Genomic DNA, 25,724 nt, shown 5'->3' on the forward strand with positions numbered 1-25,724 from the left:
TCAGTTTGAAAGAAAAAAATTGCAAAGACGTGTCTCACTTAGTCCTTTTACACAAAATAAAACCAAAAAGAAAAAATAAAACAAACTACTACCAGATGTCATTAGAAAACAGCAATGTTTCTGGTAAAGCACCAACAAAAATGATGTCTGGTTTTTGTTAAATTGTTAATTTATGCCAAAAATAAAAGTTATGGATACTATTCTACTAATAATAGCTTCCTTTTCTTTTTCATTCCTACCACATGCCCGGCACCTACCACTGAGCTGAGGACACACACAACCACCTCCTCCTCATCCCCCTGCTGCAAAGGCTGTCAGACTTTTTCTGGTTCCACTTCGTAATATTTCTCATTACAAACAGTGATTCTCACCAGCTGTTTGAGAAGGTATTGGAGAAGCCACACTCTCCTAGAAAGTCCAGGGCGTACATGAGAGATCCAGCAGGGGAAGGCTTTTCTGTGTGAAGAGCTTTGGGTACATTATCTAATTTTATCCTCACAGCAGCCGCATATGAAATACTATTATTATCTCTGTTTTACAGATGAAGAAGCTAAGGTTCAGACTTTAAGTAATTTACCCCAAGTAGCAGGGCTGGCAACTGATGCAGCAAAAACTCCAATCCCGAGTCTGTTTTAGAAGACCTGATCTTATCCAGGATGCCATCTACCTTCTGTGGGGCAATAGACCCAGACCACAGAGCATTTAGAAGATTCCCACATATCACACTCTAAGAAATGAAATGTTCTCTGCTTCCTCATTTCTGGCCTAGTCCAGTGACCTTTTAAACCCCAAAGTCTTAGAAAGATCTACTGTGTTAACTGAGTCTTTACTGAAACTTCAGTCCATGTAGAGAAGATAAGAGTCCCCAGCTTGTGTCGCTTCCTTCAAGTTCCACTTGGCCTGCAGGGATGTACCACCAAGTGATCCTGGGAAAACATTGGAACTTCAGTTCCCTTACCTACTAAATAGGAATCTATATGACCTATCTTTGGGGTTGTTGTGAGGGTTAACATGTGGGAAGGCCATCTGGAGCTTGCAAAGCCCAGGCAATAGCTGGGTCATGTGATGAGTATGGTGCCTGAAGTATAATAAAGAGGAAAAGCCTCCCTAAGGTCTGTCTTCACAGAGCAGATATCACGTGGAGGAGAGCACATTCAGCACAGCTCACAAATCTTGGCACAAGCCCCACTGCCTTGGATGAGAGGAGGGAGAAGTAAGAAGAGGAGGAAGCACCTCTCTCCCTTAGCAGCTCTCCAGCAATGTGTGTGTAATGATGCTAACTTATACTGGAGAATCGTCTTAGTCTGGGGTCTTCCAGAAGCTGACCTTGAAACAAGGATTTAAGAACAAGTGGTTTATTTGGGAGATAATCCAGGGAAGTACCAGCAAGTGAGTGAGAAAGTCAGTCAGGGAAACGAAGACAGCCAATAAAAAGTGAATTATTAAGCCAACTACAGAGGACAACTATAGCTTAATCCTGCAGAGAAACTCTGGGAAACAGTCTAAGACACACACCTTAGAATTATTCCACCCAAGGGATGAGATTGTTGGGATATTTATACCTCATCTCCCACCATTCATTGGTTGAGGGATGCTCCTGGGGGACAGGACAGTTAATTTTCCAGTGTTTCTGAACTGCCATGTGTCTTAAGGCCTTGTGACTTTCCAGGGTACCAGGTGAAGTCCTCAAGCACCACGATGCAAATCCTGGCAGATGGAAGATGTCTGGAAGACACTGAAATGGTAAGGCAGCCTGAGGGATATGCATTCAGTGTTTGCCACACTAGCTCCATATTTTCAGATGGGAAAATCCGAATTGGAAGGAAGTTAAACGTACCACTACTCACTGAGCAACTGTCCCAGGTATTTTTGAGGTGCAGGGTTGTGTTGTACATGAACTTGAGTTCACAGTCCCAGGCTAAGAAGATAACTGAGCTGAGGACACACACAACCACCCCCTCCTCATCCCCCTGCTGCTGTGGCTATCAGACTTTCTCCTGGCTCCACATCAGTAATATCTCTCACTACAAAGAATGATTCTCAACAGCTGTTTGAGAAAGTATTGGAGAAGCCATATTCCCTTAGAGACTCCAGGGGATACATGAAAATCCAGGGGTAGGGACAAAGTCTATATTTAAAATATACATTTACAACTGCCTCACCCCCTTACCATGCCAAGTCCCTTGACACTAGGTTATTGTGAGGAGTGGTAATAGGAAGATAGGATAAACTAATTCCTGATCAGATGCAGTAAGTCAATATCCTCTGAAACAAACAACTATTCAGCTAAAGGTATTGCCTCTTTTCTAAACCTTTATGAAAAGATACAGAAAGCTATCGAAGGAAGTAGTTTTAACTGTGTATCAAGGATGGTTTGATTATTTCAGGAAGTTGCAAAAGACCAGAGTTTAGGAGAAGCTGCAAGGAAAGTTGTAAGTGGCTCAGTTTCTGCCAGTTCAGCATGAGACTCTCATCCAACGTCCAGTTAAGTTGGAAGTCAGAGGTTTCCAGTTTTGCTTCAAGGGATTACTACGTCTGTTCCCTTATCCCCAAATCTCACCCGTACCCTGGCCCTTCCCTGAGCTCATCTGTATTATAAAATGTTTACAGAGTGGTTAAATTGGGAGTGATAATGCTAATCATTTATGCCAAAGTAATTTCAGTTACTTTGTCTCCATAATACTGCAAATTACAGGACCTGAATTATGCCTATGATCTGAACCACTGTTTTGTCAGGTTATGAAAAACCTGACAAATTCTGTTAATTCTGTTTTCAGCTCCTCTAAAAACAATGGCTTCCACATCATTTATGGCAGTGTTAGAAATACTTACAGGGGTAGGAGCGTGGCCTTCTCACATTTACTATCTAAGGGCTTCAATTAATCTACCCTTTGCCTCTGGGAAAAGAAGAAACTTAAGTCATCTTCCCTTCTCCCCATGCCCCTCACTCTGTACCTCAACTTGATGGAGAGATTTCTCACACTGCGTGGGTGTCACTCAGTAAAAGGTGGTGTCCTTTCTCTGCCACTCTCCTTTCTTCCTCCTCCCTCTGCATTGTTGAAGATGCTGTCTGATTCTCAGCTCTCTTCTCTCATGTTTGCTGTGGTACTTTTATCACTTTTGGGATCTGTCACATGAAGAAAGTCTTCTAACTTGGGCTTATGCTTAGGGGGAAAGAGAGGCACAGGTAAGCCTCTGGCCTAGGCCACATGCTGTAGACCACTCAGCAAAGAGAGGCACTTATCTTTCAGACACAAGCTCAATGAAGAGCGCCTTTCCTATGTCATTGCTCCCTGTGCATGTATGGATCATCCTTAGGAACTTTATGGGGAAGACAGAGAAGACTATGTCCCCTGCTTGGGGACATGATTTGACCATTTCCTGAAGTCTCCTGGCCTCCTCCTTTCTTGGCCCCATGTTTTCTATAAACATTTTCAAAGAGACAGAAAACATTATAAGAATGAAACAATTAATACCTGTTTACCCCCTTCCTAATTCACCAGCTGTTCATCTTTTGCCACATTTGCTTATCTGTATGTGTGGTGTGTGTGCAATGTTTTCGTTTTTCTGCTTTTAATTATTCCAAACCATTTGAAAGTAAGTCATAGATATCAGAGCACTTTATCCCCAAATAGTTCAGAAGACCTCTCCTAAGAATAAGGACATTATACTGTTTTGTATAATTTATATAACCAAAATACTATTATTACCCCCAAGAAAAGTAATAATAATTCCAGAATATCAAATATCCCCAATTGTTTCAAGAATGCCTTTTACAGCTGTTTTCATTGTGCTAAAATACACACAACATAAAATGTACCATTTTAACCATTTTTAAATGTACATTTCAGTGGCATTAAGTACAGTCACATTGCTGTGTAATCATCGCCACCATCCACCTCCAGAATTTTGTATCTACCCCACTGAAACTGCATCCAGTAGAATCCTAACTCCTCAGCCCTGGCAACCACCATTCTACTTTCTGTCCCTATAAATTTGACAACTATTGTACTTCATGTAAATAGAATCACATCATATTTTTGCTTTTGTGACTAACTTACTTCACTTAGCACAATGACTTCTAGGTTTATCCATGTTGTGGCATGTGTTAGAATTTCCTTCCTTTTTAAAGCTGAATGATATCCCATTATGTGTATATGATATATTTTGTTTATCCATTCACACATTGATGAACCTGTGGTTGCTTCTACTTTTTGGCTATTGTAAATAATGCTGCTATGACCAGGGGGGTACAAATATGTGTTTGAGTCCTTGAGTCCACTTCTTTTGGATGTATGTGCAGAAGTGGGATTGCTGGATCATATAGTAATTCTGTGGTTAATTTTTTGAGGAATAGCCATCCATTTTTCACAGCAGCTCTACCATTTTACACACCCACCAGCAATGCACAAGGCTTCCAATTTCTCCACATCCTTACCAATACTTGTTATTTCTTGTTGCCCTTATTTTGTTTTATTTTATTTTATTTTATTTTGTCTTGTCTTATTTTATTTTATGGATGGAGTCTTTCTGTGTTTCCTATGATGGCGTGCAGTGGCTATTCACAGGCATGATCTTAGCACACTGCTCTAACGCATAATCTAGCGCACTGCAGTCTCTAACTCCTGGTCTGAAGAAACTCTCCCACCTCAGCCTTTTGAGTAGCTGGGAATACAGCATCATTGCGCTTGGCACTTTCTTTTTTTTTTTTTTAATCATAGCCAACTTAATGTATTTGATCTCATTGTGGTTTTAATTTGCATTTCCCTAATTAGTAGTCTTTTCATGTGCTTATTGGCCAGTTGTACATCTTCTTCGGAGAAATGTCTACTCAAGTCCTTTCCCCATTTTTTAATCTGTTAATTATTTTGTAGTTGTTGCGTTGTAAAGATTCTTTACATATTATGAATATCAATTTGCAAATATTTTCTCCCCTTCAGTGGTTTGCCTTTTCTCTGTGTTGTGTTCTTTGATGCACAGAAGTATTTAATCTTGATATAGTACAATTTATCTATTTTTTCTTTTTTGTGCTTTTGGTGGCAACCAGAAAATTTAAAATTACATGTAGCTGACATTACATTATATATAATTGGACACCTCTGGCCTAGAAGCTTGATTAAGTTTAGGTTAATCCATTTTGGCACGAATACTTCATAGTCTGGACACAGTGGCTCACGCCTATAATCCCAGCACTTTCAGGCAGAATTCCCACAGGAGTTCGAGACCAGCCTGTGCAACATCATGAAACCACATCTCTACAAAAAAAAAAAAAAAATATATATATATATATATATATAAAATTAACCAGGTGTGTTGGCACACATCTGTAGTCCCAGCTACTAGGGAGGCTGAGGTGGGAGGATCACTTGAGACTGGGAGGTGAAAGCTGCAGTGAGCTATGATTGCACCACTGCACTCTAAACTGGGTGATAGGGCATAACCCTTTCTCAAAAAAAAAAAAAAAAGAATACTTCATAGTTGATGTTGTGTACTTCATAATATATCACAGCAAGAGGTATATATCTAGTTGTCCTACTGTCACTGATGCTAAATTTAATCATGTGGTTAACTGCCAGATATCTGGATTATTATAAATTACATTTTCTCTTTTGCAATTTCTAAATAATTTGTGAGATGATACTTTGGCACCAGAATACCTTTACAGATATTATCAAACCTTGACACTGGTTAGCCCTCTTAGAGAAACGTATAGAACAAAATTAAGGAAAAGAAGCAATAAGTCAGATCCTACATGCATGACCCTCCAGGGAGGCAGTTCAGATAACCCCCTGCCTTTGTACCCTGGCTTTTTGGTAGCTGCAACAGGCTACAACAGCCAAGCCTCATTTTCTGTCTTGCTACTGGCAATAACCCAGGTTTGTGCTATAGCCCCTGCTTCTGCATTTTTGAGAGATCCCAAAGGGGGTCTCTCATGCACTGAAGAAGCCGTCTCTTTTTCACCTCTTTTTCTTTCTGTGACTACATCAATATCTATGCTAATTAATATTAATATCTGTGCTACATTAATATCTGTGCTGTTGGAGCAACCAGAGGGGCAAACTGCCATGGTGCCAATGTGGCCCTAGACTTCCCAGAGTGTTTTCTGGCTAAAACCATGCTGAGTCTACATGAAGTGGGGAAAAGTGTCTTCTTCCCCCCTTAGGACACTTTCCCTCCCGGGTGCCAGTGCTGCACCTTTGTGCTCTTCTGTCTCACAACATCGGTTACGAAATCACATCCTTCAGTTTCTGCTTCACTTGCTAGAATTTGGCTCGTCATAAATATCCAGGACAGACACCTTGTTCCCTTCTGATCCCCCTGTTCTCCTCAGGTATTTCAGCAAGAATATCATCCCTCTTCTTTTAGCCAAATCAGTTCCTGGCACCCCCCCCAAAATTTTCTTCAGAGGGATATAAATCCAATTTAGGCTCCCAAAAGGATAACTAGTCTTATTCTCTATTACAGTACCTAAGTAGGAAATAATACTCACCTACTGGAATTTTCTTCAGCATGTTTATGTGACAGCCCAAATGGCTGATGATGGAATCAAAGGACTCCAGTTAGGTCCTAAGATTTGTTCCCATTACAAGCAAAAAGAGAAACTAGTAACCCTTCCAGAATAGCTCCATGGACCCAAGGATCCAAGAGACTAAATGAGGAAGTTAAGAATAAGCACAAGTGATGTAAAAATCTAAAACTATTTCTAGAAGAAAACATGGAAGAAAAGCTTTGCAATTTTGAGGTAGGCAAAGATTTCTTACTATGCAAAAAGCATGGACAATGAATCAAAAAGTTGATAAATTGGACTTCATTAAAATTTTAAAATGTTGTTCTTTGCAAGACACTACTTTAAAAGATGAAAAGTTAGCCAGGCACAGTGGCTCATGCTTGTAACGTCAGCACTTTGGGAGGCCAAGGCAGGAGGATTGCTTCATCCCAGGAGTTTGAGAGCAACCTCAGCAGTTTGGCAAGATCTTGTCTCTACAGAAAAAAACAAAACAACAACAACAACAACAAAACCCTGGAGTGGTGGTGCACACCTGCATTCCCAGCTACTTGGGAGGCTGAGGTGGAAGGCTAGGAGAAAACATTTGTAATACACATATCTGACAAAGGATTTCTATCCAGATAGAAAGAATTCTTACAGTTCAATAACAAGAACCAATGCAATTTTTAAATAGGCAAAATATTTGAAGAGACACTTCACCAAAGAAGATATATGAATGGCAAATAAGCACATTACAAATATTCAACATGATTAGTTGGTATTGAGCATTAGTCATCATGCAAATAAATCACAACGAAATACCAATGCACAGTCACTAAAATGGCAAGAAATTTAAAAGACTGACCCTACCAACCCTTGACAAGAATGTGGAAACAAGTGGAATTCTCCTATAATGCTGTTGAGAATGTAAAGTGGTACAGCCACTTTGAAAAAGGGTATGGCAGTTTCTTTCTTTTTTTTTTTTTTTTTTTTTTGAGACGGAGTTTTGCTCTTGTCACCTAGGCTGGAGTGCAGTGGTGCGATCTTGGCTCACTGCAACCTCTGCCTCCTGGGTTCAAGCAATTCTTCTTCCTCAGCCTCCCAAGTAGCTGAGATTACAGGTGCGTGCCACCACACCGAGCTAATTTTTGTATTTTTAGTAGAGACAGGGTTTCGCCATGTTGGCCAAGGTGGTCTTGAACTCTTGACCTCAGGTGATCCACCTGTCTCAGCCTCCCAAAGTGCTGGGATTATAGGCATGAGCTACCGCACCCGGCCAGCAGTTTCTTAAAATGTTAAACATAACATCTGTCATATGACCCAGCCATTGAACTCTAAGTATTTATCCAAGAAAATTAAAATATATGTCCACACAAAAGCTTATATATGAATATCTACAGAAGCTTTAATAATAATAGCCCAAAACAAATGTCCCTCGACAAGATAAACAAAATGCCATATATTCATACAATGGAATACTATTCAGCAATAAAAGCAAACTAATTATTGATATGCCAATAAAATGAACAAATCTCAAAATAATTATGCTGGGTGGAAAAAGCCAGATACAAAAGAGTACATATTAAACAATTCTATTTATATAAAATTCTGGAAAATGTGAACTTCCCTGAAGTGACAGAAAACAAATCAGTAGTTCTATGACGCTAAGGGCAGGAGGCAAGATGGACTGAAAACATATACAAGGGAACTTTTTGGAATGATGGAAATATTTCATGTGTTAATAATGGTGGTTTCCCAGGGGTATGTGTCTGTCAAAAGTCATTAAATCACACAAATTTGCAAAGTGGCAAGAGGAAGTTAAAGTAGGGGAATTGGAAGCTGAGTCAAGAGAGTCCCTCACATGTCCAGGGAAGTTTAGTGAAAACCTCAGGCCGGAAATACACTAGACTGAGTTCCAGATAGCTGTAGTCAGAAGAAGGGTGATCTCACTGGTGGTAAAGAGCACTCAATGGTGAGCTACACACACATCCTTCTTGCCTGGAGGGCTTTCCTCTTCCTAGCCACATCTGTCCTACTTGAAAGACTCTCTTCCTCCAAGAATGATTTTTTAACTTTTCCCTGCTCATTCTGCATTTACAGCATGGTTTCCACTAAGTCATCTATGTAGCACTTCCTTTCACAGCCAGTTGTTGCCCACTGCATATCACTTTTTAAGTCAGATATTACCAAGCATTGGCAAAAAGGTGGGGAAAGAGAGCCCTCACCCCCTGCAGGTGCAGCCATTCTGAAGGACAATTGTGCACCTTAAATCCACCAAGCCCACTCCTGGGTATACACCTGGGGACATTCTTCCCAGGGAACACAAGATGTTGCTAACAAGCTTCACTACCACCCTGCAGGAGGCAACCTAGGTATCCACCTCTAAGGAATGTACAGGTAAAATGTAGTATGTGTATACAATAGGATAATGAACTATATTTTCATTTAGAAACCTAGATTGATCTCAAAAATGGAGTTAAGAGAAAGAAAGCAAAAACAGAATGGGATTTATAGCACAATTCCATTTATGTATCAAACACACACAAAGCAGCCTTGTATATTTTTGTAAGAGCGCTCATATATCTAAACAAACACATGTTGGATGGATTGGAAGAACTATATTAAATATACTAGAGTGGATGCCTATGGGAGGAGGGCAATGGGATTAGGAATGATAGACGAAGGGGAAAAAACAATAAGCCTTAAAAAATGTTTTCACAAAAAGGTTGGTTCTTCTATGAATAAATGATAATATTCCACGAACTGAGAAGCAGGATTACCTCAAACATGTGCACCTGAATTCCAAAAGATATAAAAAAGAAAAAAATTAGACATAATTCTAACATTTTGTCTGTTTTTCATATTCAAAACAAATGAACTGTTTCCTGCTTTAAGGGTTTTCTATTGTTGCCATAACAAATTATTATATACTTAATAGCTTAAAACAACAAATTCATTGTCATATAGTTCTGTAGGTAAGAAGTCTACCACATGTCTTATTGGGCAAAAATCAAAGTGTTGGTAGCACTGCGTCCTTTTCTGAGGGCTCTAGGAGAGTTTCCTTGGCTGTTCCAGTTTCTAGAGATCACCCACATTTCTCAACTCATGGATTTCCTCCTCTGTCTTCAAAGCCAGCAAGGGCAGCGCTAGTCCTTCTCACATCTCCTTCTCTGACTCTGACCTTCTCTTCTGCCTCCCTCTTTCACTTTTCAGGATGCTTGTGATTATATGGGGGCCCACCTGGATCATCCAGGACACTCTCTCTATCTTAAAATCAGCTGCTTAGCTACCTTACTTTTATCTGCAACCTCCACTCCCCTTTGCTATGTAAGGTAACATATTCACAGGTTCTAGGGATTAGGACATGGACATTTGGTAGTCTGTTATTCTGCCCACCACACCTGAGCATATGTCAAATACTGAAAAACAGAAAACCACATATTCTTTCTCATTGTGAATGAGTTACTCAGCCAAATGACAAAAGATATGTTTATGCTACTATGTGCTAGATCCTCATGGTAAGAGCTGAAGTTATAGTAGTGGTCAGGAGTTGGGGGTTTGGTGACATTCCCTCCCTTGCAACAAAAATTCCCATTCTGGCATATTTTAGCTAAAGGATAAATGAGAAGTATTCTGATTAAGCTTTCTTATTACAGTGTAAATGATTGGCCTCTAGAAGGGATATCTACGTCCTTTTCAAAAGAAGCACCCTAACCCAGGGCCTCTCAAACTTTAAAAGGCATACAAATTGCCTGGGAATCTTGTCAAATGGAGTTTTGATCCAGTAGGACTGGCATGAGGCCTGTGTCTGCTTTTTCACAAACTTCCAGATGATGCTAATGCTACCTGTCCAGGGCTGTACTTCTGTTTGAGTTAGAAAGAAAGACCCTTACTCAAACAGAACTCCAATTGGAACCATAGTCAGTCTGACCCTGCCATCAGTCCATCTTTATGATGGGTTTACCTCCTTCTAAGAGAAGATGGTAGTCAATCAGCTTTGCAAAACACCACACTTTGTCACTGTGACAAAATACCCCCAGCAGAGAGGACACTTCGCCTACTGGGAATGCCCTCGGTTTCCCAAAAAGATGGTTTCTGACCAAGACCCACATTCATCTCCAGATATGGGTGTGCTGTATACAATCCTTGATAGGATAGTGAGTCTCCTGTTTCCCCGGCCAGGACTCCTAACGTCTGAGACTGATGCCCCCCAGACAGTGTGACCCAGTGGCCCAGTATCTGAACTCATATCTATTGTCAGAAGTGTATGTGATTGGGCAAAATCAGGATTATATTGGGACAGACTACCTGAGCTATTTGAGGAGTACCTTACTAGATCAAGTTATAAAGACTGACAAGATTCAACATTATCTCCTTACTAGTATTTTGCAAACTAGTTCCTTCAGGGCTGAGAAACAGATGAGCAGAAGACAGAGCAGAAGCAATAGAATCTCCATAGGTAAGTTGAGTTCTCTTTATAGCGACCTCAAGGGAACTATGGCCAAAGAAACTACCTTAGTAAAGCTCAAGGACCAATGGGAGGACACATTATTGCATCAAAGTGAATTGATAATGTAATTTGTAAGGTAAAAGAATGCAAGTTCCTATATATACCACATGGCTGTTCCCGATCGATGAATTTGGGCAGTACCACTTCACACTACACTTTTGAACATTGATGGACTTGGGTGTTCCCTGAGCTGCGATTTCCCCAAATCCTTGTTTGGGCTGCAAGACTTTGATCACTTTGGGGCAACAAAGCAGAGCCATACCTGCAGTTCCACACCTTCTACTTACAAGATAACTAGGTGCATCTCATCTCTTCGGCAGAGTGCTGTTACAACATTTCCCCTGAGGATTCCTTGAGGAACCTCCATCTTATGGCATCTATAGGCCTTCTTCCCAAATTATTCTGGGTGGGTAGCTGCTAAAAACACTTGTGTGGGAACAAACACTGTGGGAGCTCCCCTACTTAAGCTGCACAGATCCAAAGTTGGTACCCCTGCAATAGAGCAATGGTGGAAGGCATGGCTCTCTGCCAGGTGAAGAGGAGACATATTCTGACTACAGCAGGACTTAAAGCTGTCAATTCATCCAGCATCTCAGCTGAATGACCTCCACGAGAGCAGTTTCCTATTGTACAACAAATTAAGTTAGGGGGTCACTATTCTCTCTCACCCTAAGCATTCATTCAAGTATTAAAGTGTGGAACTTTACATCAGGCAGCAGCTTTTAAGACATAGAGTCTAATACCCATCATTTTATGGATTTCTTAAAAAAATGAAGAATAGCTATGAAGGCCCAGGAAGCCAGCTCACCCTCCCACCCTTCTGTTTACATCTCACTCCCACCTCTATACTTTTTACCACTTTCATATTTTTTATTTCCTCCTTCCCTTTCACTTAGCTTGGAATGATGGTGCCTGAATTTCTTGCCTCCACCAAAACTGGATGGATGGCTTTTCTCCCTCTGCTGAAGGGAAGAAAGCTGTGAAAGCCTGCAGATAAAGGAATTAAGTAGATCAAGAGAAAACAGGCAGTTCATGGTAGAGATGATATCCAAACCCAGCTCACAGAGGCCAGTCAGGTGACTTGTGTGAGGTCACATATCTAGTTGATGGCAATGCTGGGATCAGAACCCACCTCCAACTTCAAGAGTTTTTCCCACTAAACCTTCCTCAACCATAACTAGAACACCCTTTCCCATACCTGATGGAAAGACACCTCATTACGGATTCAAAAATACCTTTGAAGATATTCACCTTGAAAGCTGAAGGTCAAGGTCTGCTTTGGGGAAAAGGGTAAATGGAGCTACCTGGGAATGCTACAGATCAGGCCTGGGTCTTTTGTCTCACAGTCACATTAGCCTTCCCACCTAATTCCATTTTTAGGGTTTAAGCTTTTTAATTCTTTTCCAACGCAATCCCTGTCTGGCCATGTGTTATTACTATCTTGCTATTTCAAGTTTCTCTCCAGCTGGGTAAATCTTCATTCTGTGTCCTAGCCCTGGGTTTTCTCTTTGATTTCCTCTCATCTGCCCAGGAGGTCAGCTTACCCTCCCAACCCTCTATTCACATCTCACTCAACTCTTCCCACTTCTATACTTTTCACCACTTTCATACTTTCTACTTCCTCCCTTCCTTCCACTGCTCTTGGAACGATGACTTCTGACTTTTTTGCCTTCACCAAAACTGGATGACTTTTCTCCCTTTGCTGAGGGAGGTGGGGGACTGGGGGGAAGCCGTAAAAGCCCAAAAATGCCATCTTTCATCTTATTTTCTATTTCTAGCACATATTCTATTTATAATTCTGCCTCCCTCATAGCAGATTGATACAGCACTCTGTTTAGTTCCCAGAACAAATGCAATTCAAGAATGAGAGGCAAGTCCAGGCTCCCAGGATTCTTCTACATTCAAGCATTTGTTAGGGTTTTTTTTCTGCTAGCATTTGAGGAGTATCTCTGCTGGTAGCTGTGCTTCTCTGAACTCATCTTTCACTGTCCTGAAAATGCCTTCCATACAGGATTCTCTTCATGGCAGATTTCCTTTCCTGATCATGTCTGGACCAAGCTTATATCAAAGGCAGCTTTTATCCCCCACACATACATTGACTTTTCCCCTAAAAGATATTTAAATATTTGCTGGATAAACAAATGAATACTGGCATATTAAATGACAAGTCATAACCTGAGTTTGTGGGAAGCCAATTTGGAATTATCGTTAATCCACAAAGTAAACAATACGTGTAAAAATTTACATTTTCAAATTAAAAACCAATTTTATACAACACTCAGTATCTCCGATGTCCCCATAACCAAATCATTATAAAACCTGAAGGAAGGAGCTACATTTGCAGAGTAACTTCCACCTTAGGAACTGTGCTTTGCTCACATAATTTTATTTATTCTGCAACTTGTGAAATAGGTATTATTATCCCCACTTCGTAGGTAACAAAACTGAGACGCATGCAAGTTAAGTAGCTTAGCCTAGGTAACAGAAGAAGTAAGTGGCAAAAAATGAATTAGACCCAAGTTTATCTGATTTCAAAGCTCACTTTAAAAACCAAAAGAGGACGTGGGATCTTTGAACACAGCACCTGATGTAGCACATGCTGATGACTTCGGTGCAGACTGTGTTCCCCTTGACTATTTCTTTCCTGCTTAGCACATAGTAGATGCTCAAACAAATAGTTGTTGAATTAAATTATTGACTGTACCATTGAGACTCAAAGTTCCTTAATCTGGTAGTATGCCAACATTCAGGGCTTGATATAGACAATTTAGAAGAAACCCAGCATCAAGCTTTGGAAGGTTATCCTGTGGGGATGCATAGGCCAATGTTCTCTGTCTTGTCTTCATCAGGGAAAACAGACACAGGATGATGACTTGACTAGGCAAGATGTAGGTAAGAGCTAAGGGAAACATGGTCAAACACTGGATCAAGCCGCTGAGGAAGACAAAATATTTTGCCTGCAGATGCCCATCACTCTCGGATAAGCCAGGCTTGAGTGGCTGCAGAGGCACCAGGAGCTGCTCTTCCGCATTTGTGGCAACAGTAAGAAGAGTCTCCTAGCAGAAACTGACCTTGTTCTACAGCATCCTCCCCATGGTAATGTGGAGTTGTTAGTTCCCTTCATTGCTCTCTGATGCGTAGCTTTAATTGTATCTTTGCTTTTATGCAGAGAATGGATTCATGTTCCCAAGAGGATAGCTGGGAAAACCCACTGCCAGCCTCGAATACAAATAGGAACCTGCAGAAACTGCTGCTTCATGGGTGGACACAGGGAAGAGGAGATGAAAGAGGACAACAACCTCCAAAGGTCTGAGGTTCAGGCATGGAGGGATCACGGTTCCTCTTGCCCTCTTCTAAGGAGTGCAAACAGAAGCAATTTTATTCAAAGGAAAATGATAAAATTGTCTTCTAGGGGATGTTATGTGGTGCTGGAAAGCTACCATCCCCCCAAAAAGCTGTTCCTCACCCATACAGGAGCTCCCATGGCTGAGGGACAGCTAATACCACTGTTGACATAATTATCTATTACCTTCCTCAATTTTTTAGGCATGTTTCTCCATACTTGAGATCATATTGTATAAACATTTTGCAACCTGCCTTTTCCAGTTAACATTATAGCTTGTAAGCATTTGAGAGGAGGATATTATAAAGTCCAGCCATTTTACAGTTGAGGGGACATCAGGCAGAAATAGCAGCAATGACAGGCACTCCTGGGCTGGCTCCCGGGAGGTCAAATGGTTCTATCCCACCCATGGTATGGTGCGCCCATTTATACAACCTTATGAAGCAGTTGGTAGTGGTTGGCTCCTGGAGGTAGGATCAAGGGAGCTGTTGTTTTTTAAAAAAATCTCTCAACTTCTTATATTTTTCAAAATTTCATAATAAACCAGTATCACCTTTATAGTCAGAAAAAAATATTTTAAAGATGTTTCCTTCCTGCTGCCAAGAAAGCAGCAAGGCATTAGAATCTGAATCAAGGCAGAAGAGCAAGCTACGCAGGCTCGCCTCACCATGCTTGAGGCTCCCCAGCTGTGGAATGGGGACAGTCACCCTGGACCTCCCAGAGTAGAGACTGTAACACTATCTGTCACATAGGGAGGAGGTGATGTCACTCTAGGACAAGGTGAAGAGATGAGCAGCCCACATCTGGGAGGTGGCCAAGCTTTGTGGCCCACAGCTGCCCACCCCTCCAAAGCCCCCCAAAGCCTCTCAGAGGAAGAACAGGAATTTGTCTTATTTATGATTACAACCTCCCAACTCAGCCATCATTCAGAACAGATTGCAACCTTGGTGTCTTTAGACCCTGAGAAAGGAGTTAAGCTACATTCTTTTCCCATTGCTTGTGAACAGGGCCAACTCATTCATTAGGCACAGGAGACACAGTAGCTAGGGACCAAAATACTGTTAGGGCTACACAAAATGTTTTGACATATTATATTCATGTATTTGCCATTATTTCAAAACAGTCATAAAATATGATTTTTCATTCTCTTAATGGAGGAAAAGGTCCAAGAAGGCAAAAGTGCTTCCTGCCCACAGAAATCACAACATGACCCTGGACACTTAGTCTATATTTCAGCTTCATTTTTTCCAAGCCTTTCCATGAAATTATCAAGGTGGATTAGGAACCAAAATGTCTACTATTCCTCTCTAATCATCTTCTTCATCATTCTGGTAAAGAGGAAACAGACTCTGGGTGTAGATTTTTGGCATGAAAATTACCAGAGCCCTGAGGTTAAACAGAGACCCTCACAGCAGAATTAGGCAGATGGAAACATATTTGGCAGAGAGCAGAAGAAAGAGCTTTTAAAAAAATTATTATTATACTTTAAATTCTGGGGTATGTGTGCAGAATGTGCAGGTTTGTCACGTAGGTATACATGTGCCATGGTGGTTTGCTGTACCCATCGACCCGTCATCTACATTAGGTATTTCTCCTAATGCTATCCCTTCCCTAGCCTCCCACCCCCCAACAGGCCCCAGTGTGTGATGTTCCCCTCCCTGTGTCCATTCTCATTGTTCAACTCCCATTTATGATTGGTTTTCTGTTCTTGAGTTAGTTTGCTGAAAATGATGCTTTCCAGCGTCATCCACATCCCTGCAAAGGACATGAACTCATCCTTTTTTAAGGCTGCATAGTATTCCATGATGTATATGTATCACATTTTCTTTACCAGTCTATCATTGATGGGCATCTGGGTTGGTTCCAAGTCTTTGCTATTGTGAACAGTGCCGCAAGAAACATACATGTGCATGTGTCTTTATAGTAGAATGATTTATAATTCTTTGGGTATATACCCAGTAATGGGATTGCTGGGTCAAATGGTATTTCTAGTTCCAGGTCCTTGAGGAATTGCCACCCTGTCTTCCACAATGATTGAACTAATTTGCACTCCCACCAACAGTGTAAAAGCATTCCTATTTCTCCACATCCTCTCCACCATCTGTTGTTTCCTTTTTAATGACTGCCATGCTAACTAGTGTGAGATGGTATCTCACTGTGGTTTTGATTTGCATTTCTTTAATGACCAGTGATGATGAGCTTTTTTTCATGTTCATTGGCTGCACAAATGTCTTCTTTTGAGAAGTGTCTGTTCATATCCTTTGCCCACTTTTTGATGGGGTTGTTTTTTTCTTGTAAATTTGTTTAAGTTTTTGGTAGATTCTGGATATTAGCCCTTTGTCAGATGGACAGATTGCAAAAATAGAAAAAGCTTTTTAAATTGCTCCCACAAAAACCATTACAATACTGATGGATAAGACGCACTAACTCTATGAAATGATCTGGCATTGCCCCCTTTTCCTAGGAAAACTTGTCCCTCATTCCTTAGGATAATATTTCTGTGAAATGCGAACATCCCTTTCATAACTCTGGCCCTTTTACATTCTCATGAGCCGGGCGCCCAGAAGCCAGTCAGCCCGCCACCCACTAGGCCGGATGCCAAAGCGCACAGGGCGCGCCCGCGGGGCTGGGGACTGCCGGGGACAGCTGAGCGCCGGGCCCGTCCCCGCCGATGCGCCCAGCCGCAGGCGCCAGCGGTCCCAGGCTGCGCCAGGCCCGGGGCTGAGGCGTCCCCCGCGCCTGGCTTGCCTGGCCGGGGGCCCGCCGCCTGCCTCTGCCCAGGGCGCGACCACCCCGCGGTGCACACTCAGTCCGGCGGCGCCGCATAGCCGAGGGAGCTCGGCTGCCGCGAGCCAGGCGCCAGGCATCAAGGTCACCGGCCCGACAGGGCGCACGTACCTCCACCGAGGCCAAGGTTTCCCCCGCCCCTCCCGCCCCAGTCGACGCTTGCGCTTTCACGCAGCGAGACAGTGACAGGCCCATGGAGGCCCGCGACGCCAGCGCCCAGAGCCCCTCATCAGACAACGAGTCCGAGCCCAGCCCCGGGAAGGAGAAAGCAGACCTCCGCGACGCGCCCCCTCCAGGCGTCGCCCCCGCGCCCCTCGCCCCGCGCCCTCCACACCCCCAGGGCCGCGGATGCCGGGAGTTCAACTCGCAGGAGGAGGAGGAGGTCATCGACGGCTTCGCCATAGCCAGCTTCAGCACCCTGGAGGCCCTGAGAAGGATATGGCCCTGAAGCCACAGGAGCAGAAGGAGAAGTGGGAACGTCGCCTCATCAAGAACCCCGGGAGTCGGAAACCTGCCCCTGCGGAGCCAAGTGAGAATAGGCGGCCCCTGGAGGCAGGCAGCCCCGGGCAGGACCTCGAGCCCACCTGCCATGGGGCGAGGAAGGTCCCGCTGCAGCCCTCCAAGCAGGTGTGCTCTCCAGAAGGGGGACCGCTCTCAGCCAGCCACTGGGACCAGAAGGGCCTGGCCCAGCGCCAGCAACAGCTCCAGCCCATCCAGCCCCAGGGGTCCCTCCCAGCCCCGGCAGCACTTCCGAACCCAGGGCAGCTCTGCCAGCCCTCCCAGCGGCCACTCCTGGGTCAGCGCTGCTGGCCCCAGCGGTCATTTCTGGGCCTGAAACAACCCTGCCAGCCCCGGCGATCAGTTCTGGGCCCCGGTCAGCCCTGCCGGCCCCAGTGGCTCCTTCCAGGCCCAGATCAGCTCTGCCAGCCCCAACAGTCATGCCTGGCTCAGCTCTGCTGGCCGCATTGGGCACTCCCAGGTCCCTCCTGGCCCCAGGGTCCCTTCTGGACCCCTGCCTCTACTGCCAGCGCCTGCGGTTCCTCCTGGCCCCAAGGCACCGCTGCAGGCGCCTGCAGTCCCTGCTGACCCTGTGGCACCGCTGCCGGCCCCTGCGGCCTTAGGTCAACCCATGTCACTGTGCCCAGCCTGGTAGGGCATCCTCAGGACAGCGCAGCTGGCCCCGGTGGTCAGTGCTACTCCAGTGCCAGGGGTACCAGCCCCCACGGCCACTCCTCACCCTCCGACCACGCCGACGGCCCGCCAGCTTCCTCCCAGGACAGTGCTGCTGCCCCCGGTGGGCCTTCCTAGCCCCACGTCAGTATGGTCAGCCCAGAGGGTCCCTGCTGGGCCAGCCCAGCCGCCCCTGGCGGTCGCTGCTGCACCTCAGGTAGCCCCAGTGGTTACTGGAAGCCCCAGAGCTGCAGGGCCCACTCACACCTTCACCGCTCATGGTCCTGGAGCATCCCTGCCAGCCCCTGCCGCCGCTTGTAGGCCCCAACAAGCCCTGTAAACCCCAGCCGTTGCTCCCCATTCCTGATCGCCCTTCGCTCCTGGGGCACCCAGGCGCACCCTGCTGGCCTCTTCTAGGGCCCCTGTGCCAGCCGCTGCAGTCCCTGTTGGATCTGGTGCCAGCCCCATCAGCCCTGGCTCTCACTCCTGGCCCTGGGCCATCCCTGCTGGCCCCTGAACCTGATCCTGTGCCCCTGCGGTGGCCCCTCAGGCCCCATCTTTGAGCCCTGGAGTGTGATGCCTGCGGACCTCTCCCCGGATGCGTTTTCCAGGCCACCCCAGTGTGAGCTGCACCTTGGCAGGGCCCCGAGGGCCAAGGCTGCCTTACCTTTCAGGCCAGAGATGCTTTGCCGGACTAGCTCGAGGCCTTCTCCAGACAGGGCTGGGCTGTTTGCTGTTGGAAATTGAGGCTCAGCCTGAGGCGGGAGCCCCTGCAGTGCAGTGATCAGGCAGAGGCCCTCCACGCCAGAAGGAGAGATGAACCCGGCATCTTCCTGCCACCCCACCATGTCCCCTCCCACTGGTGTCACAGCACCCCCACCCACGTGTGCTGCCTGTGGTGTGCATGCCCTGGGAGGGGAACACAGCCCCTGAGGGCCAGGAGCTTGCTGGGTGCGCCTCAGCGTCTTTCTGTGCCTCTAAATTGCCAGTTCTGTCCTTGCATCTCTGAGTCTCCATGCATGATTATTTTTCTGATTAAAGAAAATAAGCTGTGCCACCTTTGTGGAGCACGTGAGCATGGTGTGTGCACGCTGTGCATGCATGCGTGCGTGCAGGAGTGGGTGTGAGAGTGAGTGGTGTGCTAGGCGTGAAGGATCTGTGGGGGTGGTTGCTGCAGGCCTTGCTCTTCATGGGCCCCACTTCTTTGGCCAAGATGCAATTCCTGCCCTCAGGCAGAATCGCCCAGTGGCGAGTGGTGAAGGTGTGGGTTTCAGTCCAGCCCCTCCCTCTGGCAATCAAGTGGTACTGGTGTCCACCTACAGGGCCCCCAAGCTACAGGAGGAACACAGGCCCATCTGGTGGGTCAGGAGCTGCAGGGGGCCCAGAGGCTCCCATATTACTCTCAGGACTCTGCCTCCACCACCCCCGTGGGCACACACTGAAGGGTTGCCCACAGGGTCTGCAGGCGAGCGGGAGCCTGCAGGATGGGCAGCCCCTTCTCCTGGCTTCCCCACAGTCCCCTGCAGTGTCCTGTCTGTCTGTTGACCCACATGCAGTCGGGCAGACCTCACACTACAAGGCTGTCCCTGGGCCCATCCCCGCTCCTTCCACGGCCCCCATCTGTGGTCAGAGGTTGCCACCCCCTCAGGCCCTGGTCTGGAGGGAGCCCCACTCGAGTCTTCTGGAGTCCAAGGCATGCCACTGGCCCAAAAGAGAGGGGGTGTTGGCCGGGCGCGGTGGCTCAAGCCTGTAATCCCAGCACTTTGGGAGGCCGAGACGGGCGGATCACGAGGTCAGGAGATCGAGACCATCCTGGCTAACACAGTGAAACCCCGTCTCTACTAAAAATACAAGAAAATTAGCCGGGCGTGGTGGCAGGCGCCTGTAGTCCCAGCTACTCGGGAGGCTGAGGCAGGAGAATGGCGTAAACCCGGGAGGCGGAGCTTGCAGTGAGCCGAGATCGCGCCACTGCACTCCAGCCTGGGGCACAGAGCAAGACTCCGTCTCAAAAAAAAAAAAAAAAAAAAAAAAAAAAAAAAAAAAAAGAGAGGGGGTGTTTTGTGGGGGTGCTCTGACTTTCTCCAGACCTCAGGGAAACTGGGCGGGCTGTAGCCAGCGGCCTTCCAGAGAGCAGCTTTGGCCACCTGAACCCCTGCGCTGTGACAGGAGGCCCTGGCCATGCAGGCCTGGTCTCGCCCAACTGGGCTGCCACAGGTGTCAGGAAGTGGGCGTCCCTGGCTTCTTCCAGGCCAGGTAGCTGCTGACCTCCAGCCCCAGCACTTGCTCATGAGGACCCCACTCTCTCAGCCCCTCCTGGGTCCTGACCAGGCTCTGGTGCAGCATCTGCTCTGGGCCCTGGGCCACCTCCCCTCGCTCCCTGCCCACCCAGGCCCCTTCCTCTGGTGCTCACATGGGGCCTCCATCCTAGAAGCGCAGGGCTTATTTTTCTGATTAAAGAAAATAAAAAGTGCTGTGCACTATTTTTTATAACAAAAAAATTAGAGTTATAAATAAATAAGTACAATTTGCAAACCATTTGATTACATCCCTGTACTTTACCAGGATTCCCTAAGGAGGCACTTACACCATTTTTACACCATTAAATATTTAAATAAAAACTCATTGAAGTGAATCGTGGGACAGAAAGGCATTTATGAAGCACATGTTTGGGCACGATGCAGCAGCAGGCTTTAGACATAGGGAGCACACAGAATATTTGCTCCCTGCAGACCAGGCATAGCATAACGCAGCAAGGGGCTTTGAAGGGAGGGAATACAGGTTTTAAGGAAGGAAGCCAGTAGAGAAATCCCCAGTTTTACTTAGAGTCCCTTATCCAGCATTTTGTTATAATTTTCACTGGTAAACATTGATTAAGCACAACACTGTGTGAAGAGAGTGGGAATGTTGTATTAAATAGCCTGACCCACAGGAGTTTGCAACATGGTTAGAAACCATGAAAATACTAGATGTAAGTGGATCACAGCAATATCAAGGCGTACATGCCGAATGACAGAGGAGTGGTCCCAACCGTAAGTTTTGTATGAGAGCCAAGAGAAGAGAAAATCCTCAAGTGACTGAGCATCATTGAGGATCCAGCAGGAAGCAGATGCATACTCGAGAGAGTTTAACTAAGGAAATATTTACTGAAGAATGGGCAGAGTTGAGTGAATCAATCACAGTGGTGAACTTAGGGACTAGCAATTGTGGAAGCCATAACCACCCCTAGATCTGAAAGGGCAAGGCAGGAAATGATGTTATTGGAGCCAATGAGAATTGGTTCCATGGAAGATGGGGTGCTAGACAGTAGCTGAGGCTATGGAGGCAAGGCAAGAAGCTCAGTTTGGGAGCTGGGAAATAACTACCCAATGTCTGATCACCTGCTGATACCTCCAATAGGCCAAATCCAACCAGCTACTAGAGAGCAAGGAAGCCCAGGAGATACTATTCTGGTGCAGACACCAGGTTAGAGAAGACTACAGAGTGGACCTAGTGGGACAAATGGAGGCTAGCCCAGCACACAGGCCGGAGGGCTTGCTATCCAGCAAAGCCTTAAGAGAAAGGGAAGATATATTGGCATAGAAAAGGAAGGGGAAGATCAACTTAAGCAGAAGTAGACACGGGAAATAATTTTTTTCCAGTGAGGAGGCAATTTTCTTAAGAACATTCAGGAAACTTAGAGGAATTGACATAGGTCAGAGTTTCTTTATCCCAGCACAACTGACATTTGGGGTAGGATAATTATTTGTTTGGGGGACTGTCCTCTCCTTTGTATGATGTTTAGCAGCAGCCCTGGCCCCTACCCTCTGCATGCTAACAACAGCCCACTCCCAGTTGTGATAACCAAAAATGTCATCACACATTGCCAAATATATCCTAGAGATGCAAAACTACCCCCAAGCTGAGAACCACTGGGAGAAGAAACGGAGGAGATCATGATCAGAAAACCATTGAAACACAGGGTGAATGTAAGATGCTAAGGGCTTAGATCAACGTGGAGCAGTGAGACTGGCAAGAAATGGACAAAGGCACAGGGCCTGTAGGTGAGAAGCTTATGGGCTGTGTGAGGAGAGGCAGAGGGGAGTGGCTAAGGGTGATTCTTAGGTTTGTAGTGGGATAAGAGGGAGGAGGATGTCTCCACTGACAGCACTATGAATGTCTGAGACTGGCCTTGGGGAAGATGATGTGCCCTTTGTGAATTTGTTTGAATGAGGTCCAGGACATTTGGACAAAGGATTGAGTTGAGCAGGGAGGTTGAGAATGTAGGTGTAGATTGGAGTCATCTGGGCAGAGAACTAGCTGGCAAACTTGTATCCATAGGAGGACAGGAGTTCTCATGAAGGGAAGATAGAAAACCAAGTACTAAAGTGTTGTTGTTGTTGTTTTTGGTGATGATGAGGAGCAAGGCAGTGTTGTGGATATTTAGAAGATGAATAATGTGGGATAGAAATAGGCTCTGGAGGCAGGAAAACCAGGCAGTTTTCTGAGGTGTAAGAGTGGGCTGAAGTTCAGCTCCTAACCTACTAGTCAGGCCATATGCCCAAGGGGCTATGTCTGCCCCTTCTAATGTATGCAAATGTGCCATTGAGGCTGGGTCAGTCCTAAGGAGAATCAGGGCAGCCACAGAAGACACAGGTGTCAAGAAGGGAGGAACCTCGTCCACACAGCTCACTCTACTTCCCAGTGGTAAAAATTTTCCTTTTTTTCCCCCCAATCACTCAAGTCCTTAAAGAAGTAGACTGGTTAGGTAGACATTTTCATTTATGTGGAATTTTGTGGTTTGTTTCTCATAACTGAGGGGTTATAGGAGGTGTTGCTCTCCTAGGTTCTGGAAAAAGACTACACACAGAGATAGCAGGAAGAGGAGGGGATCCAGAACCACAATGAGTAGCTGTGCCTGTCATCTCAATGGTTCCAACTCTGAAGAGAGATGACGGACCTTCTCATCATTTTCTCTCACAAAGAGGCATATTGTGGTAGGCAGGATTCTAAGATGGCCTCCAACATTTCCACCCCCTGGTGTATGTGCCCTGCATAATCCCATCATCCCTGTAAGTGTGGGTGAGACTAGTGAATATGAGGAGATATCATTCCCGTGATTAATATTATGTGGCAAAAGAGAACTTTCAGATGTAATTAAGGTCCCTGATCAGTTGACTGTGAGTTAGTCAAAAGGGAGATTATCCTGGGTGGATCTGATCTAATCAGGTGAGCATTAAAAAACGGACAAAAGAAACAACAACAGATGCCTCTGCTGGCCTGGAAGAAAGCAAACATCAGTGTTGTAAACTGCCATTCCAGGACCATGGCATTATGACCTGAGAGTGCCTTCTAGGAGCTGAGAGCAATCCCTGGCCAAAAGCTAGCAAGGAAACAGGGACTTCAGTCCTACATCCCCAAGGAACTGAATTTTGTCAACAACCAATGAATATGGAAGAGGACCCTAAGGCTCATGTGAGAGCACAGCCCTAGCCAACACTTGGATTTTAGCTGGGCAAGACCCTTAGCGGAGGACCAAGCTAATCTACCCAGACTTCTGCCCTGTGGAAACAGATCATAAATCTGTGCTGTTTTAAGCTGCTAAGTATGTGGTAATTTGCAATGCAGCAAAAGAAAACAAATGTATATGTGAAAGGAGTTTATGTACACAGGGTAGATTAGCTGCACGGGGAGTCTAACAACCACACCCCACAGCTAAATTCCAGAATTGTGCTGAACCTGAGCCAAGGTCCCGAGTGTGATGTACCCATCATGACTGCTCAGCCCCAGCTTCACCATGATCCAAGCAGCAGGTGGGACAGGATCACTCTCGTTTCCTCCTATGAAATGGCATACTTAAGATCTGAGGAAAGTGGGCCACAATATAAGCCACACAGGATAGGGAGAACTGACTTTCTGAGCTCATAGCTAGTATGAGACAGTTGATATTTGTTATAAGGTTGAGATGGTAGAGAAGGCAGTCAGGATCCCACTCTCTGGTGCCAGACCTGTGGTTACTTGGCCACATAGAACTTTAGTCCCTAAGATACTGAACATGCAAAGCTGAAGGACACTGAAGTATCATTTTTCAGAAGGGCCTCTTAGAAGAAGGAAAGGGAAGTAAGGTGGAAGGAGAGGAAAAAAAAAGGAGAATTTAATTCAGTAAACAAATATTTATGGTGCCCATTATGTGCACAGTTCTGTTCTAGGCTCCCAAAATACAACAGTAATTTAAAAAAACAGAATCCCATGCAAAAAATATATAGAGAAATCAATCCCAGTGGAAAAATATAGAGAAATCAATAAAACAAAAATTTAAAAATACATAGTATGTACTGATTGCAAAGCAAGGGAGAAGTTGGAAGGGATATTGGTGTTCAACTTAAAAGATTCAGATAAGACTCCCTTAGAAGGTCACATTTGGATACAAAACCGAAGGTGCTAAGGAGTGAACCATGTGGATACCTGAGGAAATCATGTTCCAGGCAGACGAAATGCAAGTGCACAAGTCTTGACGCAGGAGAGGGTCTGGCCTTTCTGAGGGATAATAAGATGGCCAGCATGGCTGGAGGGAAGTGAAGAAGGAGAAAAGAAAAAATGATGGGTTCAGAGAGTTTAAGGGCCTGTGGGTTACTTTGACTTTTACTTGCATAAGGTGGGAGCCACTGAGGGTTCTAAACAGAGGAATGACATGATTAGTCTTAGGTTTTCAGTAATTTGATCAGGCGGCTGTGATGAGAACAGACCACTGGAAGGGAAGGGCAGAAACAGGGAGATGGGTTAGGAAGCCATTGTAGTGGTCCAGGTAAGAGATGAGGTGACGGAAGTGGAGAGAAGTGCTCCAATTCTGAATGACTTGAAGATACAGCCAATAGCATTTGCTCTGATTGGATTTAAGGTGTGAGAGTAAAAGCAGCCAAGGATAATACCAAGGTTTTTAACCTGAGCAACTGGAATTTACAGTTACTATTTTCTGCTATGAGGAAGCCTGGAGGAAGTGGTTTGGAGAGGAATCTTGGAGTGCAGTTGGGGTGTATTAAGTCTGAGAAGCCTATTAGACATCCAGTGGTGCAGAGTAAAAACTTGGATATTCTAATGTGGTGTTTAGGGAAGGATTAGGGCTGAAGACATAAATGTAATATCCAAAACATGAAACTGGATGAGATCAAAAGGAGAGTGCATGTAGATAGAGAAGTCCAAGTGTAAATCCTGGGGCACTCCAAGATTAAAGTATCAGGGAGAGGAGGAAGAACAAGCAAAAGAGATTGAGAAAGAACAGCCAATGAAGAAGGAGAAAAACCAAGAGTGTGATGTCCTGGAATCCAAGGAAAGAAAGGGTTTCAAGCATGTGAAAGTGATCAGCAGGGTCAAATGCTGCTGATAGGTTGAGCCGAGGCTGACAGATGATGTTGGATTTAACAGCATGTCATTGGGGACCTTGACGCAAGTCA

At 45.2% G+C, this 25,724-nt stretch overlaps 1 long non-coding RNA gene and 1 pseudogene across 5 annotated transcripts in view; one reads left to right on the plus strand and one right to left on the minus strand.

Moving 5' to 3' along the window:
- Window positions 1-25,724, minus strand: part of LOC103228142 (uncharacterized) — a 138,692-nt gene that overhangs the window by 90,395 nt on the left and 22,573 nt on the right. The gene's annotated exons all lie outside the window — the stretch shown is intronic.
- LOC103228666 (uncharacterized) lies at window positions 17,333-19,173 on the plus strand (annotated as a pseudogene).

The sequence above is a fragment of the Chlorocebus sabaeus genome, chromosome 22, assembly GCF_047675955.1.
Source record: "Chlorocebus sabaeus isolate Y175 chromosome 22, mChlSab1.0.hap1, whole genome shotgun sequence".
Lineage (NCBI taxonomy): Eukaryota > Metazoa > Chordata > Mammalia > Primates > Cercopithecidae > Chlorocebus > Chlorocebus sabaeus.